At 37.2% G+C, this 19,926-nt stretch overlaps 1 long non-coding RNA gene across 1 annotated transcript; it reads right to left on the bottom strand.

Annotated features, from left to right (window-relative positions):
• Positions 1 to 696: 696 nt before the first annotated feature.
• On the bottom strand, positions 697 to 4,345 carry LOC139996874 (uncharacterized). The gene is made up of 3 exons (XR_011802434.1): positions 4,206 to 4,345; positions 3,827 to 3,968; positions 697 to 2,382 (listed from the first exon to the last, which is right to left on the bottom strand). It is a non-coding gene; the product is annotated as an uncharacterized lncRNA (long non-coding RNA).
• Between the last annotated feature and the right edge of the window lie 15,581 nt (positions 4,346 to 19,926).

Raw genomic sequence — 19,926 nt, 5'->3', positions numbered from 1 at the left:
CGATGATAACTTTTTTATCGAGGATCGCGTATAAAAAAGTGACGGATACTCGAACCCCGGGTAAATTAACGTGCAGTTTGTAGCAGCGCGTATCGGTGTCAGTGGTGGGAATCGACTTGTGCCCATATGGCGAACTATAAAAGACTAACAAGACTCGTTGCGAGTCCCATGGTCGAATTGCGGCGCATGACGTCACTTCTCGCGGAAACGTGTTAATTTATTGCAGCGATGCTTTAATTTCTTCACTCCAGCCGTCCGTCGTGAAATTGCGCGGAAACAGCGGGAAAGCTTTGCGGGAAAACATTGCATTAAAATTCAGTTCCGTCTTCATTAGACGCAACACTGGTTCTTAAGAAGAAATTACTAGATTCTTATGTTTCTATTCTTATCAAAGTCCAATTCATTATCAAGGTTAGACATTTTTCGTTTGCGTAAAAATCTTCAAATATTTTACTTTACTGACGCTTTCAAACTATGAAATTGTCGAGTATTTTTAAAAAAAGAAAGAATATTACTAAGTTCTTAGATTTCCAGTCCTATCAAATTTCAAAACACGAAAGACCAGTTAGCAAAATTCTTCCTATTCGCAAGTCATTGGTTATTCTAATTTATTTTTATATAAATATCACAAGTATAAGACCTCGTATCTGAATAAAAAAATAAATCTAACTGTCGAACTGGTATCTCGGTTCCTTTTTTATCGACACTTTTATCGCGAAATCGACAAGTCGTCACGCGAACGTTGGGGCAAGCGGATCGTTAAATGTTTTAACGGTAGGACGAGCAGCTGTACATTTCAATGAATTCACCGACCACGGTTTAACTTTCGTTGAATGTGCATCGCGCCTACGCTCATTTCCATTTCATCGGAATAAAAACAGGACTCTGACGAGATGTGGTAGCGAACGGTTGTCAGTGGCGGCCTCGCGTGTAGTTATGTTAAAATATTGAAACGGTTATTGGCTCGTATTTCAGACATGATTGCTGGCCGAAAATTGGATCGGTTATTCCAATATCCTATTTGCATGTGAATTTCAAAATTGCTTGAATTATATCCGATTTTCTTTTCATATCTCTGTCAAACAATAAATTCTACATTTGGTAGTAAGAGAAATAATATGAACTAACAGTATAATTTAGAAATAATATATAGCGTTGAAAAATCTTGTAAACAGTAACAAATGGATAGTGGAAATAATTTCAAAATGAAAATAAACTTTTCTATAGGAAAAGATACGATATTTGAAACGATAAATTTAAATTTAGTAAACATGTAGTTATGAATAGAATTACAGAGTGTTGGAATGACGTGTTCAACAGAGAAACAGGTTGAAAGATTGTGAATGGTTCCTTCAATGTGCAAAAATCACGGTGCTTTGTATTTCCGAGGACATCGATCATCCAACAGTTTGTCATGTCATGCCATTTTTTGTTCATTCAGGTGCCGATTCACCGGACCTGCCGATATGTTTTAACTAATAACACATTCGAAGAACGGCGCCTACGGTGTAGATCGATTTCACAGTGTCAGTAAACCGATTTCAAAGCGAAATTGAGATAAAGATGCTTGAAGAATCGATTGAAATATCAACTATACTTCGGATTCTTTTTATTTCATTTTCATAACCTGATCCTCAAGTTATTTACATTGAGCCTAAGTTAGTTCCAACTTTTAATGGCTTCTATTACTCTTCTTCAAATAAATTGAGATTGTAAGAATCAGGTTACTATGTCCAGAGAAGAATCATCGAAAACTGTGAAATAATGAAGCCAGGACGAAGATGGACCATAACGTCGAACGTGCCGACGAGTTTAGGGATCGGTGGACTAGACGTGGAATGTGGACCGAGCCGAGTGAGTCCTTGATTGGAGTTATAGCCGGTTTGCCCTCGTGCTTACGCATCTACCGAATATTGTCGTTTTCTTGAACAGACTCGAAAATGGCTCATTAAATACAGTCACGTAGGGCGTTGCGAATGTTTTTTTTTTTTTTTTTTGCTGGAAACTCGTTCTAAGAGAAATCATTACGGACATCATAGAGAAGATATAAGACATAAATAAAACTATCAAGGCAATACTATTTAAATCAGATATACTTATCATTCCTCCAAGATTATGATCGGAAGATAGTTTTTTATATTTGGAAAATTTTGAAGTACTCTGCTATTACATTGGTTCATAGTTACATTCTGCAAACATGGGCAGCCATTGTTCGGAGACACACAGCGCCACGTAAGATCAACTCATACATTATCTTGAAGAATATCACGGAAAAGTTCAGTCGTATTCGGGTCGGGCGAAGATCGATTATGATACTGGCATTAATGAAGATAATTCTGTGTCTTCCTGAAGTGAGGAACAGATTGGTAGTAATTGCAGTAACTGTAAATACAATAACTTGTTATTTTTTATTTCAAAGCTTCTCTCGCGTTCTATATATTTATATACAAATAAGCGTTGAAAGTAACCGAACACGCGGTAGTATGCTCGTAATTGCTTATTCTTACATTGTACCATATGAAACGCATCGCGTAATATATATACTATTAAGAAACAAAAAATGTATCATTAATCGATATATTGGGTTGGGAACTAAGTAATTGCAGATTTTGTCAATAGGTGGTCTTAATACATTCTTCAAAGCACCTAACCTATTGTACGTCTGACCAGATGACATCGTTAGTAACCTACGTATTCAACTGAAAAATTGACACATCGAGTTTCGAGTATAAATATTTTAAAAACAACGCCTAGCTCTGTTACAAATAACATAAAAAGAAAGCTACAGGAAGTGGATAGTGTTTCCTGAGTAACGAACTAAGTAACTGAGTAACTTGTAAGAGAATGGCCACTGTAAACCGCGAAATTATCGGGGGAAAAATGAGAAAGAGGTATCGCGCGGAGGGTGGTGGATCGATCGGGTCGGCGTATAATTCCGCGGTCACCTTTTCGTTGCTTGCGAAACGAACCGAAACCGAAGTGTGCCGCGGTTGAGGAGCAGATCGATCAGCGTCCCGCCAGATTCCGAGATGTTGGCCGAAGCTCGTGAAATCCACCACCGTCGGCGCCACTGAGCCGACTTTTCGCCTGTTCCAAATAGAAACGTAACGACCAACCGGTCCCCGATCAGACGACGACGAGATTTGACTCACCGGACTATTCATCTTTCGCAAAGATTTACAAGGATCTCGGTTATCTGGTATTCTTTGTGTCACAAGGTAGAACTTTATCGTCGAATAAATCGTGAATGCACAAGGTTGTATAAAAAATTAAATGAGCAATAGCTAAAGAATATATAGATCGAGTGTACAAGAACATTCACATTGGAGGTGACATTTTTTATGATTCGATTGAATTATACTTTATTGTAATTAATTGATAGATTATAAAAGCCTTAGTTTTTTTTTAGCTAACGGTAATTGATTGCTAGACTATAAAAACAAATTTATAATTAGATTTGAATATCAATTAGATAATCAATTAGATAAATGTTAAACACTCGTTACTGTAGATGATTATTCACAACAATGGAATTATATTAGTTGCAAGTAAAGAAAATACTGTACAATTTATGATATGTTAAATTTTGTAAAAACAGGTTGTAACGATAGAATATGACAATTATATACTTCCATAATAACTTAAAATAAATTCTACCTGAACCTGTAAATTATAAAATAAATTCTATTTTGATAACAACGAACGCATCAGAACAAATGTAATTCTTTGGAATAAATAAACAGCCGCTATCTAGCCCAATAGGATTAAGATTTAAATGCAAGAAGTATCGATCATCGATCATATAAATTAGAGATCGTATACTCACTGGAACGAAAAACATCGGTCCTTTGATAATAGTTTCCAATAGATAACTAAAACACTTTGCTAGACGTTCCATCAAAATTTCCACTATGCCTGGTTTCGTCCGAAGTAAAATGGTAGCAATGGATTTTCCGCGAGTCTGCGCTCTGAGGGTTGAAAACACATGCATTAACATCGACGTAATTATTGTGACCTCTTAACGTATCTTCGTACTCTTCTATTTCTACCAACTGAACATGCATATCATCACCAAAAGATCTGCATACAGACAAAAAGCCAGAAACAGCAAGTCATATTCGTTTCTTCGACGTATCTTCATCATTGACAATTCCAACATCAAAACCACTATTCACTTCAAACGCGAAACCAAAAAATTAATTTACCAGCGTAGAACAATTTCTTCGTCCACCCAGTGACATCCATTTTGTATCTTATCAGCACACAAGACCAGAGGACACCCTAAACGTCACACCACATCATTCTCTTCTCTTCCCTTAATTACACCATGAAATATTAATCACATCGACAAAATGGGTAAATGCAAATTTTTCATTACTACCAGTCACCGATTTGATTATTTAAAATGATATTTTAAGGAACCGTTTGGACACGATGCAAGCACAACGCGACATTTGTCGACGATCACGGGTCACGCACAAGCGCCATGGGACGTGGATTCGGCGAGTTTGCGTGGTAGACAGCTGGATCGACGCTGGGCGTCGCCATCGTGGGGTTGAAACGAACAGTATAAAGCGGGGTGGCGTTGCTTCAGGACTTGAGAGGGGGAAGTCCGGCATAGTTACACCAGCAGACAGTGGCGTGTCCGATCGGCTCCACGGAGACTTGCAGACTGTTTCATGATCCGGCCTCGTCCCTCCTCGGGCCAGGAACAGTCATTAACATAAATTGTCTTCGGTGACAGTTATATCCACCACTCTTCGCCACAGTCTCTACCGAAATAATATTAAGCCGCGGAACTTCTGCCCTCTGGAGAGGACTCATAATCAATTCGATTTTCTCAAATCTCGGTACGAATGGAACTGGACCGTGTTCTGGTTAAAATATGTAACTAGGTTGTCATGTATTTTATTATTTTATGCCTTTATCGCGGAATATTATGGAATTATGACATGAATGTAATTAAGTACTTGTATTATTAGTAACTAACGCTTATAAGAATAAAATATTGCGAATAATATTTACATGAATAATTTTCCTGTAAATATGAAGCCTGTTGGAAAGTAAGTAGGCACGTTGTGCATTCATTTGTGGTAGTGATGAGAGAAGCTAGTGAAGAAATATTATGAAACTAACGTTAAACTTGCATCAATTGCATTTAATCAATTCTACGGTTATATGATTATCGGACTTGAAGTTCTCGTTGCTTTGATAACATGGCGTTCGAAATTGTTTGCCATGATTCTTGGTTATATCGTGTTCTTTATGTTAGCCATTAAACGATGCTATCGAAGATGCTTTCAGTGGCCTTCTTTGTGTTCTGTAATCAACGCGTGTCAAGAGCTTCTTGAAAGCGATAAGATTCTCTCTCGGTAGATAAAAAAAAAGGTCGACGAACAAAATTTGTGCAGTGATCCTGATGCGCTGACCGGTCTGGATCGAGACATTTTCTTCGCGATTATGCGTCGATTATGCGTCAAGAGTGGCTATAGGTTGTTACAGTTATAATTTAATTATTAAAAAAAAAAAAAAAATATTCAAGAGAAATTAAGATCTGCGAATAAATATTATTTCCATTTATGGAGATGAAGTGTTTGTAATGAAATCATAACAGATATGATAAATCGAACTGTAGAAGACCGTAAGTGCAATGTGGTGTAAAATAAAAATTATATTTTGAGGTCATTTATATACCGAACAATTGTATGGAGTAGATTGCGGCATCTTGATCCTATTTATATTCCGCATTCCTCATAGCAGTAACTCGTTCGTGATAGTGACCATGACCTTGAGTTTGTCGACGTTTTCTGATGGATAGCCTTCGAAGATTGCATAGTCACGAATAGTATTCCAGTCATTGATCACTGTTGCGAGATATTCCGCTGCGATAGCGGATATTGCTCACCGTGTTTTGATCTACAGTCTGCTAGCCTTCATATTTCTATTTTAAAGCCACTTTTAGAATTATGTCATTTTATTGGAATGTGTAACGTAATTTTGAATAAACATTTTCCTTTCCATTGATCTATCATGCATGATAATAACACTTCGTTCCTTTCATCCTTAATTATTCTCTGTTTCAGTATTAAAATTAAAAAGCGTTCAGAGTAAAAATATATTTCAGAGTAAAGAAATTATTAGTTAATAAAAACATTCCCTTGACAATTGGAATTACGCTATTAATCAGAAATACTGTTTATTTTACCAATGTGGGTAATACAAAAATTAGCTCTTTAACGATTGTATAATTGTAAACTATATTAACGATCGTCAAAAAATCAGAAATTTTGCTACGTCGCAGATAAACAATGGTAGAAAAACAAAAGGCATGCGACTTTACCGATGGTAGATGATATTGCATGTGATCATTGATGGAATAGACGTGACGTTAAATAAAACTTTGTGCCTCAAGCTGAAATACCGACTTGGAAATTATCTGGGTGTTTCTTACGCCCTCTGCGATTTTATACGGTGAACACAATAAATAGAAACAGATGACTGACTCCTTTATGATTATATTCAACCACAGACGAACCTGCCTTAGGCATGGTTGCGCGCGTATAGTCATTATCATGTCTATCCTATCCTAGTTAATGGCTAAAGTCGAACTGCGATAATGTTGACGGTCGGTACCTATCTATCGATACAGAAGTTGAATATTACAACATCAAAATTTATTATAAACATACATAAATTATAAGTACATATATGTACAATATTCTTCATAAGAGTGTTGTATATAATATTTTTATAGTATTAACAATTTACTAGTAATAATTACAGATTTTCCGGATGATGATTTTTTGAGTGATGAAAGTTATATTATATTATTAACAATAATGAATATTTTCATTACAAAAAATACATTGATCGATGAGTGTGTTCTATTTGGTCTAAATAAATATGTGTATACCTTTATCGTAAATTATTATTAATAGACGATATAGTTTTTAATTGAACGAAAGTAACAATTGTTACCGACAGGTTTTATTTCAAAATACAGTTCCTCTGGTTCGTCATAGTGTTGCATCTAAAAACGTGCGCTGTGATCTTCACTAACTGGAAATTCGTCTATTAATTTGTAATGTCATAAATGACATATTATGATATAATATCATGTGCACTGAAACAATCTAAATTTGTAAATTCTTTCGTAAATATTGACATAAAAATTAAATTGCTGTCGTATTTACATTTTACATTTGTATACATCTACGTATTTCGCGTAATAAGGGGTTTATTTAATTAATTAGAATAAATCAAAAAGTTTAGTTGGTTTGACGTAAATTTGAATCACAGACAAGTATACTTAATGCGTGAATTTTAACATTCCTTCGCCAATGTGGTGAGCCCAGGTGGCCGTAGGTCACGCGTAGCCGACTCCACCCTTCGAGTAGTAGGCTTAACCAGAAAGGCCCACCTCTCGTCAACATCACCCCCCACTTTCTCATGACATAATTTGATTCATGATGGCTGTACACCGACCAGTGCGCCATCTTATAACGTGTCTCTGAATTGTTGAACATTTCTATCGCTTGGTACTGTAGATCACGAAGAAACATAGATCTACCATCGGCTACGAAATACATACATACTGTGCTTACAAAATGGTTATCGTTGCTTTCTCGTAGATGGCAGAATTTTTACTTCGTCAAAGTTTCAACTTTTATACAATTTAGCATTTCTTTCAATGAGTTATAACATTAAAGTTATCGTTTAATTTCCCTAAGAATATTAAATATTTCTTAATAAATAATTATTCTCATTAAATAAATTGCTGCTTTTCGTATTGTAAGATTCTTTTCACTTATTGAATTTTCAACTTCGATAACTCAAATTTAATAGTAGGAAAACTGAATTCAATGTTAAATGCTATTCTAGGCAACTTTTTAATATGATATAACTTATAATTAAATTTGCAGCATATCAATTTTATTAACAGACATAACGAAAGTTTTATCATCATCTTTGTGTCAACCACATTTTTAACATTTCATACGGCGTGCTTCTCGTCGTACGTCCGAACATTACGCAATCTCATAACAACGCTCGTCGGCCTAAACGCGCGAGCACGTGTCACATCACGTTTTCAGTCTTCCTGACACCGAGCAGTTTTGTTGGCTGAAGTCTTACCTTCGTGCTCCCATGGGGCCAGTATTCTAGAACATGTAACTGACACTGGTCAGAGGAAAGGCATGGTTCCTTCCTCATTGAAACTGACGCTGACTGAATCCGCACAACACAGCAACGTCTGCCCTTTCCTTTGAATTCCATCAGAACAAACTTAGAACCATCCTTGTTGCGATTTAAAAACATCTCGATATCTTGTTTAAAATAATTTACTATTCTTTGATGGCTATTTGGCCCTCAGTCGACGAAGGCTGAATCAATTTTCACCCATACGGATATTTCATGTTTATTACTTTCTTTTAGGTTGGCAACTAAGTGATTGTGGATTTTGCCAATACCATCTAATGATAAAATCCGCAATCACTTAGTTGCCAACCCGTAATATGTAACATAAATTACATTTAAACATCGCAATTTTCTCAAATAATACAAACGATTTTACTTTTCAAGTTAATGTAATTATCGCAATGATGTAAGAAGCCTTCTTAACCTATGGTTACGATCAGATCTAGGACTAAGATTAAAATTAAAAATTCCATTACCTGACCACGTATACCAACTGAAAACGATAAATTTGGTTTATAGTTCAGAAAGCCAACCATAAGAATAATTTACAAGAGTGAGACGATACTCGAAGCCAACGAGTTAAAATATTCACTACGCATTAAAATGGAAACTTTATTTATTCGCATGAGCGTTAAATACGAATCGAGGAATCCTAGATTAAAAGGATCAAGGTCTTGAAACGCAGAGCGTGGAATTTCAGAAGAAGACACGTAATATTTCGCAATGTAAGAGTGGCTGCCAGGCGACGCTGTGTCCCGAAACGAAAACCGTGGTACAGGCATAGTTATAAGAAATGAAAATCGATTAATCCGCAGACAAGTTCTCCCACAGTTTCTCAACGAGTAGAAGTAGAAGGTTCAGGTTCGCTGCCAAGATTCCGGTGACTGGAACACAACGACAAGAAGAAGCGGCATGACAGGCCTGGTCGGAAAGACGCGACAGCTCCGACCCAGACCACGACAATAGCAGTCGGCGTTGACACTTCGATAACTCGTGAATCAATATAGAAAAGAGAGGAAGGCTTTCTTAGAAAAATGACGATAGAATGGACGCAGTTGTTCGCGGCCCCCGCGCTCTTCCCCCTCCTCTTTCTTCCGCGCGTTCCGAAGCTGCTGCCAAATCTCAGCCCGTCACCGGCCCGCGTGATTGATATCTACTTCGTCTCGTACGCGGCCCTTCCCTTTATTCCCTCCGATTCCCACCGCAGTCCCGAGGAGAAAACTATTCCCGTTCGCGCTTTTGTTTTAAAACGAAAACCCCAACTCGATTTCACTCGGTTAAGGGTAGCTCCTGTGTCTTTTCTGAATCGTAGTTCTCGGGACTTTAAATCGATTGAATATCGATTCCTCGATTTTACAATTTGTGGTTCTGCAAGTTACATTCGGAGATTCGGAGTAAGGTTATGTCGCATGAAATTTTTGTGCATCGATCTATCTTGTCTTTTCTCGATTTAATCTGTTTACTAAGAAGGAAGAGGTAACTCATTATTTCGATAATAATTCCTTTACGATATTTTTCTTTTAAATTATATCTTTCCGCTTATTTATTTATTTGTTCGACGCTAGTTTACAAATTGTGATCTATCGATCGAATATCGATTCCTCGATTTTACAATTTGTGGTTCTGCAAATTGCATTTGGAGATTCGAAGTAAGGTTAAGTCGTATGAAATTTTTATGCATTGATCTATCTTGCCTTTTCTCGATTTAATCTGTTTACTAAGAAGGAAGAGGTAACTCATTATTTTGATAACAATTCTTTTACAATCATTTTTTTTTAAATTATATCTTCCCACTTATTTATTTATTTATTCGACGCTATTAACATGACTAACCGATGATTTCAAAATAAAATACGTGTTTTAGATAGCAAGTTATCTACGATAAGAGTCTGATCTAAAAATCATGGAGATCATTTACGAAAATCTCACAATTTCTTCAAACTCTTCAATGCGTTCTCTTATTCCCCGATATAAACACTATCGTTCCATCATATCAAATTATTTTACATTCCACAAACCGGTAACTCTTTCCCCAGGTCAGTAGCTTTAGTTATGTTAAGAAACATCGACTAGACCGCGAAGGTTTTAACGTTCTATCCTCATCATCGGTACGAAGGCAATCCTCGGGACGACGTCGACAGGTTAGGCGATGGAGTGCTAGTCGAGTTCCGCGGCCGTCACGTCGCAGTGACGAGTGCCCTCCCTCTGCATCCCCCGACACTCTGGCAGGCCATCGAACGGGCCAACAACCTAACGTCAGGCAACGCCACCTACAACCACCCTCGGAGGCAGAGGGCCCTCCAGGTTCTCCAGAACCGCGGGCTCACTCCCCCCTTTCACTCTTTGCTTCTCTTCTCTTCTCTTCTCTTCTCTTCTCTTCTCTTCTCTTCTCTTCTCTCCCCTCCTCTTCTCTGCTCTGCTCTACTCTTCGTCCGCTGTTCGTTCCTTCAGCCACGGCCGACTAGTAGTCGAGGAATTCGAGTTGCTATAAATCTCCCTTGACGGGCGCGATGCCAGAACGCCGTGGGGGGAGGGGGAAACGTGGGTTACGGAGGGCTACGAGCGTGGAGGAACGGGTGCCGATAGGATGGGCAGACGAAAAGGGAAGGGAACGCGCTTCAGCCGCACCAGGAATTGTAATAGTTTTGCTCGCCAGGGTTAACGCAGCTTACAAATCTACCCCGCTATGGATAGAAAGAACTCGAAGGTCGCCACTTTTCGCAACTCCTCCCTTTCCTTGTAATCCTCTGTCCGCTGATCGCTTTTGTTAGGCTCCGGTCACCTGTGTCCATGCGAACGTGTTTCTATGAGTTTTGAGGGCAGAAGTTTGGATGAGATTGAGGAAGATGGTTATGGTATCTTTTGTGATAGTTTTAATAAAGCATTGATTAATATGCTGCTCCTAATTTCCTGACTTCTGCCATTCACGTGTTTACATTTTTATTAATCAAATTAGAGGTTAGTTTATTCAACTGTAGAGTGTTCAATATCGATGTATTTCTCCCATGTAAATACACATTTTTATTATTACCAATTTCTTACATTACACTTCTGTCATTCGCGTGTTTACATTTTTACTAATTCAATTAGTTTAGTTTACTCGACTGTAGAGTGTTCAATATCGATGTATTTTTACCATGTAAATACACGTTTTTATTATTATCAATTCCTTATATTACACCAACTCCTAATTTCCTGACTTCTGCCATTCGCGTGTTTACATTTTTATTAATCAAATTAGAGGTTAGTTTATTCATCTGTAGAGTGTTCAATATCGATGTATTTCTCCCATGTAAATACACATTTTTATTATTACCAATTTCTTACATTACACTTCTGTCATTCGCGTGTTTACATTTTTACTAATTCAATTAGTTTAGTTTACTCGACTGTAGAGTGTTCAATATCGATGTATTTCTACCATGTAAATACACGTTTTTATTATTATCAATCCCTTGCATTACACCAACTCCTAATTTCCTGACTTCTGCCATTCGCGTGTTTACATTTTTATTAATTCAATTAGAGGTTAGTTTATTCATCTGTAGAGTGTTCAATATCGATATATTGTGTTGGCAATTAAGTGATTGCGAAGTTTGACGTTAGATGGTATCGACAAAATGCGCAATCGCCTAGTTGCCAACCTAAAAGAAAGTAATAAACATGATAATAATGAGTAAAAATTGATTCAGTCTTCGTCGTCTGAGGGTCAAATAGCCAGTTTTATACACCAACAGAAGATTTTTTACACAATTACAATAATTAAATTAACTTAAAAAGTAAAATCGTTCGTATTATTTGAGAAAATTGTAATATATAAATGTAACATATGTTACATATTATAGGTTGGCAACTAAGTGATTGCAAGTTTTCTCAATAGGTGGTATTGTCAAACTCCGCAATCACTTACTTGCCAACCCAATATGTTTCCCATGTAAATACATATTTTTATTATTACCAATTTCTTACATACTTCAATATAAATTCAACAATGTGTGTTGTGTATCGATCTTTATTTCTTGGTAGTCGTCTAGTTCTTCATAATAGTGCACCATTAAGTAGAAAACACGAACGAGCTACGATCCAATTGGGCTATAAGTCGCTCGCGATGAGGGTAAAATAGCAGCGAAAAGTTTGCAGGTGTCGAGCGAGTCGTCGCGGCACGTAAGCCAACAGACAGGACCCGAGTTCATCAAGTAAGTTGAATTGAAGAAGGACTTGTTTTCTTTGGCTGCGATCTGGTCTTTCGATAAGGCGGTCGTGATTCGACCGCCGCTCTATCTCCTAATGACCCCGCGGTGAATTGCGGGCACCTTTAATTTGCCGATGTTACGTCGATAAAGTTTCCTTTCGACGATAGAAGCCTGCATTTCTCTGTTGCTTGTAAAACAACGATAGGAACATCGTTGACACGACAATTTCTCTTCTCTCGTTTATCTAATCTTATTGTAGTCCCCAAATTTTTCACGTTCCAATCTCGTTTTAGTTTCAACGAAGAAAACAACTTACCATACAAATTCCATATTTTCTTCCAAGTTAAGAAACTTTTTATTGATAGAAAAATACGATACGATCGAAGATCAGCCAAAAGATATAACAAAATTATACCTTTGCTGCTGCCAGAAAATGGTAATTTCTTTCCAGATGCTGCTGTATCTTTTAAATAAACGTTTGTCGAACGGTCAAAGGAAACAGGGAATAATTTTCGTTAGAAAATGCAGTCAAACCTTACCCTTTTTCGCCATTAGTTTCACCACTAGTAAATTATGCGAGAAAGTTTGCAAAGTATTGGAAAATAGGTACTTATGATTTACGGTCCAAACACTTTTGCTCGATATCTGTGACAAGGTCGTGGAAATACATAGAAACCGATAGCAGTACAAAAGGAAGGGTTGTCATTTGCATTTGCCACGAGTGACCCTTTTCAGGCTCTCAATGTCCATCCGTGGAAAACGGAAAATCAATTTGACCCGCTGCGGACCGCTTGCCAAGATTCTGTACACAACTTTACACTTTACGAAGTCTCAGAAATATTTCAAAATTCTCCAACTAAAACAGGGAAATGTTCTTCGATCATAACCTTCAAGATATACTAAAATAACGTAAGAATACAAATACTTTTACGGACAGTAACTTCCTCTTAATATTAAATAGAATAATTATTAATATTAATATCAATGTATTAATTAATATTATTTAATGTTAAATAATATGATTTTCAGAAATATTTCAAAATTCTCCAACTGAAACAGGGAAATGTTCTTCGATCATAACCTAGAAGATATAATAAAAAGAACATAAGAATACAAATACTTTTACGGACGGTGACATCCTCTTAATATTAAATATAATAATTATTAATATTAATATCAATATATTAATTAATATTACCTAATAATAAATAATATGAGTTTCAGAAATATTTCAAAATTCTCCAACTAAAACAAGGAAATGTTCTTCGATCATAACCTTGAAGATATAATAAAAGTAACAATATAGGAATATAAATACTTTTACGGACGATAACATCCTCTTAATATTAAATATAATAATTATTAATATTAATATCAATGTATTAATTAATATTATTTAATGTTAAATAATATGATTTTTAGAAATATTTCAAAATTCTCCAACTAAAACAGGGAAATGTTCTTCGATCATAACCTAGAAGATATAATAAAAATAACATAAGAATACAAATACTTTTACGGACGGTAACATCTTCTCAATATTAAATATAATAATTATTAATATTAATATCAATATATTAATTAATATTACCTAATAATAAATAATATGAGTTTCAGAAATATATCAAAATTCTCCAACTAAAACAGGGAAATGTTCTTCGATCATAACCTAGAAGATATAATAAAAATAACATAAGAATACAAATACTTTTACGGACGGTAACATCTTCTCAATATTAAATATAATAATTATTAATATTAATATCAATACATTAATTAATATTACCTAATAATAAATAATATGAGTTTCAGAAATATTTCAAAATTCTCCAAGTAAACCAAGGAAATGTTCTTCGATTATAATCTTGAATATTAATAAAAAGAACATAAGAATACAAATACTTTTACGGACGGTGACATCCTCATAATATTAAATATAACAATTATTAATATTAATATTAAATGATATAAGTCTCAGAAATATTTCAAAATTCTCCAACTAAAACAGGGAAATGTTCTTCGATCATAACCTAGAAGATATAATAAAAATAACAACATAGGAATACAAATACTTTTACGGACGATAACATCCTCTTAATATTAAATATAATAATTATTAATATTAATATTAATTAATATTAAATAATATTAAAATATTGAAAACCATCGAGATATTAAAGTACCGTTTACAATTACCAACAATTCTACTTTTCAGTGCATTGTAAATATAAAAAATACTTTTCGTAACCGTAGTATATTAAAATACGTATTTTTAGTCACCCGATATCAAACTGAGAAGATGAAGAAAAATGTGCTTATCGCGCTTCTTCTTTCCTTAGATCTTCGAACGAGACGTTCTAACTATTAACACTTCTTGCGCAATAGTAACGACGGCCTTCGTTTCCCATTAAGAAGCACGGCAATAAACAGGAGAAAAAGTGTTGGTTAAGACAGGAAGGTAGAGAATTGATAGATCGAGAGGGGTCCAGAGGCGGTAAAACGCGGTTGTAAATCGGATTCGCAGCGGGACCGTTATCCGAACCGATGTTACTGAACGGTACTTTTCTCCAAAACGGAGTACCGTCGCTGTATAACCGCGGCCTCGGGCATAAATCAATTAAATTATAAATTACTATACAGAAGTTGAGCAAAACGACCACCTGTTGAGGACAGCAGCAGAGTGAGAGAGATAGAGAAGGAGAGAGAGAGAAGGTAGAAGCGAAAAGGGGCAAGTAAGAGGGGTGGGGGTGGGGAGGCCAGCTATCTCGTAAATTCTCCGCTCCTGCCCCGCTGCTGTATCCATGTGTAGAAGTGTTTACTCCTTACTTCCTTTCTTCTTTCATCGTGATCTCCTTCTAGAAAGTTATTTACGAGCAGCCTATTGTTGCCACCTGTGTTACGAATGGTACACTAATTGGACTGTTGCGTTTGCCGCCTTTGTTTCATTTGCGTACGACGGGTGGCGCGACTCACGCCTTTAAATCAACTTAAACTTACCGTTTTTGTCGAATTAAAATTGACTGACAGGTTAATTCCGTGAATGGATACTAATGATTCCTTGATCGATGAACATTGTAATCTATTAGCGTAATATATGACTTTAAATATAGCTTTTTCAGTCATTGACAGTGTACTGTTGTGTAATTCATTTCAGTGTAATGTTGAGCGAGAACTTTACAGAAACAACTGTCTGTGACGATCATCTTTCAACGAATCACTTTCCCGTCAAGCAGTTGGTACATTACAAGAGACTCGTTACGTAACTCGCTTCATCTTCCATTTATATTATATTAATTATTTTATATTAATATATTTATATTAAATTTCAATTTATTCCGCGTGTTACGCGTGGCAAAAATTCAATGAAACAGAACAATAAGAAGAAGTAGTTTCCTAGAAGAAATAAAATGAACCGATAAGAAATAAATTGTACATGTAAATTCTCTTTTGCCAACAGAGTTCAAATTTCCAACTCTCAAGAAGGTCGTTTATGTTTAAGCTTTGACGCGGATTTGCTAGATAAGCGTATAATTGGGAATGCGAAGAAAGTAGTAGGTAGGGACATTGAGAGCTGCCAGGGATGATTAATTCTCGGCAGGAAAGCGCCAGACCCTTTGGAACTCGCTTGTAGCGCCCGCTCCACCCCCGTCTTCTCTACCATTCCAACAACCCCAACCACCGTCACTTCGAACCTCCTCTTCGCTCCTCGCGTACACCCGACAACCCACACCCCACCCTCTTCAACCCTCTGAGCTGCTCTTACCACCAAGCAGACTTTCTCGTTTCGTTTGTTCTCCGGCCGTGTCATTCGTTATTACATCGTAGAAACTCGCGGATATTTGGAATTCCGAGTGACGTCTAAAGGCCGCCCTCGTTGCTTTAACCGGTAACCCGGCTTCTTACCGCTTCCGCGGCTTCTTTGTCTGTCTTGACTTCTTCTTTTTTCTTGCCCTGCCACACCAATTTCCCATTATTGTTAGTCCTTCCGTCATTTTAACACGGAGGTTCTCAAATGATTCTTTTAAGCACAAGGCTCGCTATAACTTTGATAGCGGATTGATAGCTGGGTTATTCTTGGGTTAATGTGTTTCTTTAATGAATTTTTCTAATTAGCAATCAGATAAAATCGTTTACTATGAGTTTATGGCGCACAAGGCCCGTGATAGTTGGCTCTGCTGGGGGTCTATTGTATTTACTTTCTAATTATTGTGTCGTGGAAGAAAAATATCGAACTACGGGCATCGGGATTCGAACCTGAGTCCTGAACGTTCGTAACCAAAGGCGCTAATCACTGCGCTATCGTCGTCCAGTTCTACTTAATGTCTAGTGGCGGTATTTGTTGTCGAGTGCCGCCACAATTTAATCGAAGAATCTTGAAGTACTTTGAATATTTAAGAATTTACAATAAATGGTAATTCATTAGTTAAATAATACACCAGAAGTTGAATTTATTCTTTTAATATTTAATCTTCCATTGGAGTGTCAGTATAATATTTAACGTTCAATAGCTAAATAGTGGGAATTCTGTGTATTTTCGAACGCAATGAACTGTTGGAAGTCCATAAAGTTTTATAGCTCGAGTTTATCATCTTCTTCCACGAACCCACCTTTCATGATAATTCGGCAAAATATTCCTTTATTTCGTGTAAATTTCTTCTTCATCAAATAATAGTTTATCGAATGGCGGAAGAAACCAATTCTAAAATTTGAAGGTTATTGAAAAATAGATTTTGAAATGTTCAGAATAAAATTTCAAACATTCATTCAAGCAACCGAATTAATCGTTCGAGCGCTGCGTTGTTCCACGTTAAGCGTGCGCCATGGATGGCCCACTCTTTACGAATAAGCACACCGTGGGCTGCGTATTTTTTACGAAGGAGCGCAAGTTGAGCAGACTGAATTTTCATTGTAAAATAGATCGATTGTGTCTAAAATAAATTATGTAGTGGCCTGAAAAGCCTCAATAACTATTTATTTCATTAAGCAGTAATAACATGAACAATATCAAAGTTTGAAATTATATCTTAAACTGAAAATTTAATAATTTTGTATTGTATGGTAAATCTGAAAGCAGAGTTCCATACATAAGCCAATGTTACATTTTCTGCGTTGGTAACGCGAGTCAGTCCTGCGATTATGTTTAGTGCAAACAGCGCACCTTCGTCGTGGAGAACGTTTATTATTTTCTTTAGTTACGCAGGATGCAGGGAAATGCCTCTCAGTTAACCTAAATGGAAGGTCGTCCGAATGAACTCTTCCTCCTTTAACCTCCACTCTGCGTGGTGGTATTTTTGCAAAATATCTTTTACGAGAAGCTGATGAAAATTTTCAAATGTTCCAGTTTTATTATTAGCACTTTCGTAAAGAATATATGCGTTATATATATCGAGGTGTAAGAGGTGGAAAAAATATTTTTTATACCATTTTGCGTTTCTTCGAACGCAGCCAAGTGAACTCAAAATCATATCGATTTTATCAACTGCGCCCATCAAGGCATTGTAGTCCGCTACACACTTTGCTTTCCGCTTTGCTAGATATAGACCAGTGCAGACATGTTGACTGACCTAAAGTCGATGAACCAGTGAAGTTTGGTGACGTTGCTGTTGCAAGCGAAACTCTTGCTCGGTGGTGATCACCCCAGCAGTGGTCGCTTGCGGGTGGAATCTCGCGAAAAATAGGAAAAGCCATGTTTCCCCACTTTTTACCTGATGGAGCAACAACCATAAGGATCCTGCTGACTCCAAGATGTTTCATGCCAATTGACGGCCTTAACGGTAAATCGAAAAGCTTCGTTTCATGACAGTTCCTTAGGATTATCGCGATCCGCTTAATTCTATGTGCACAGTTGGTGGTAAAGAGTCGTAAATAGTCACCGGATGTAACAATGTGAAAACGCATATGCGATCATAGGGTTGGCAGCTTCTATTGGGTTGGCAGCTAATGACAAAATCCGCAATCACTTAGTTGCCGAGCGAATATCAGTACACGAAGCTTCCATCATACGTCTCCTTCAGGAATAGAATCGCGAGGACCGTGTATTCTGGTTTTCCCAGCAGCGAAAAATTTTTCCCCAGGCGTCTGGACGAGTAGAGAACGCGAGCGAATCCGGCGTGGGGCCGTGGACGGGGCAGGTTTCTGCCGTGGTCTGCTTCTCCATCAACGAAGCGGGTCCGTGCGTCTCGCGGGGAGTGCTCGCGATATCGCAGCTATTTGCATAAGGCTATCGTCTTTCCTTTGTTGCGGGTTCGCCTCCCACATACGTGGCGAGGCTGTCACTCAGCTCTCAGGCCTCTTTCCACGGCGCGGCCTTCAGTCACATCAGCCGCGGATCAGGGGCTTCTCTCTATCTATCTTGTCGTCTTCTCTTCGCTGTCTCCGTCCTTCCTGCTTTCTTTCGTTCCCCGCTGCCCTGCGCCCTTCTTACTGTTCCGCTCGTCCTCGTTCGTTCGATTTCAAACCTCCCTACGGCAGCAGAAGACCGTACACCCTGTCTTCGCTACCTTGCCTGCATTCCTGCATACAATTACACGGGGCTGCGCTTATGCATTTCGTGCGTAACGTTCGCTGTAGCCGGACTCCAGCCAAGCGAAATAGCTGCTGCGTCGATTTTTGGCTCGACTTACGCGTTCCGTTGGAACTACAGCAGATGGAGATGATACGGTGAGACTGAAAAGTCTGTCACTGGTTCAGGTCTACGTCTGCTAATGTTTGTAACAATCTGTTTGTATTGGTAGGACACGGAGATTCGTTTAGGGCAGGACAAGTTAACACTTTGACTGCCACGCCAAAATCAGCATCTAACTTACCTACAAAGTATCTGTGAGAATACCCTGAAGAGAATTTCAAGGTCGTCAATTCAGTTTTGCGTGTCAATATCTGTTTCTTATGTTTTAAGCGACATCAAGCCGAATTGAAGATAACTTTGCAATGACGTCGTATGTAGAGTTAGTAACTTTTCAAAATCTTCAGTTGCAATAGAAATAATTTAACACTTTGAAATCACATGTTTCGCTGAGGACGTCACGGGAGTATTTTTATTACTCAAAGCATATAATGGTAAAGTAATAATAAATTGTATGACGTAAGACAACGTTCTTCCCCAATGGATCGTTTATCTTATTGGTGGTCATGGGTAACCAACATGGCGCCTTGCTAACAGCTGATAGCGACATATTATAACAAGGCTTCGTTTATTTCAACAAACCATTCGCATTCGTTGTTTCGTCGCAAGCAAAACGTGCAGAATATATCGTTGAAACGTGTAGAAGATGTTAGTAAACAGTATTTGCTCATTCATGTTCACATTTCTAACCTCAATTATATGATTATAAAGCAGCATTTATAATTATTTTCTAAGGTGTGTTTATAATAATATTCCTAGATTATCCATCAAAGATATGTATGCAAACACAGTGCATCATTAGATGCAAGGATTTGTTCTCATTTTTTTTTTTATTGGTGTTCTAATAAAAACGTTTAATTGTTAAATGGGGCACTTTTTATTTCAAAGAATCTTCTATTCATCGGTTATATTAAA

This window comes from Bombus fervidus, chromosome 19 (assembly GCF_041682495.2).
Source record: "Bombus fervidus isolate BK054 chromosome 19, iyBomFerv1, whole genome shotgun sequence".
NCBI lineage: Eukaryota > Metazoa > Arthropoda > Insecta > Hymenoptera > Apidae > Bombus > Bombus fervidus.
This window is presented reverse-complemented; position numbering and strand designations above follow the sequence as displayed.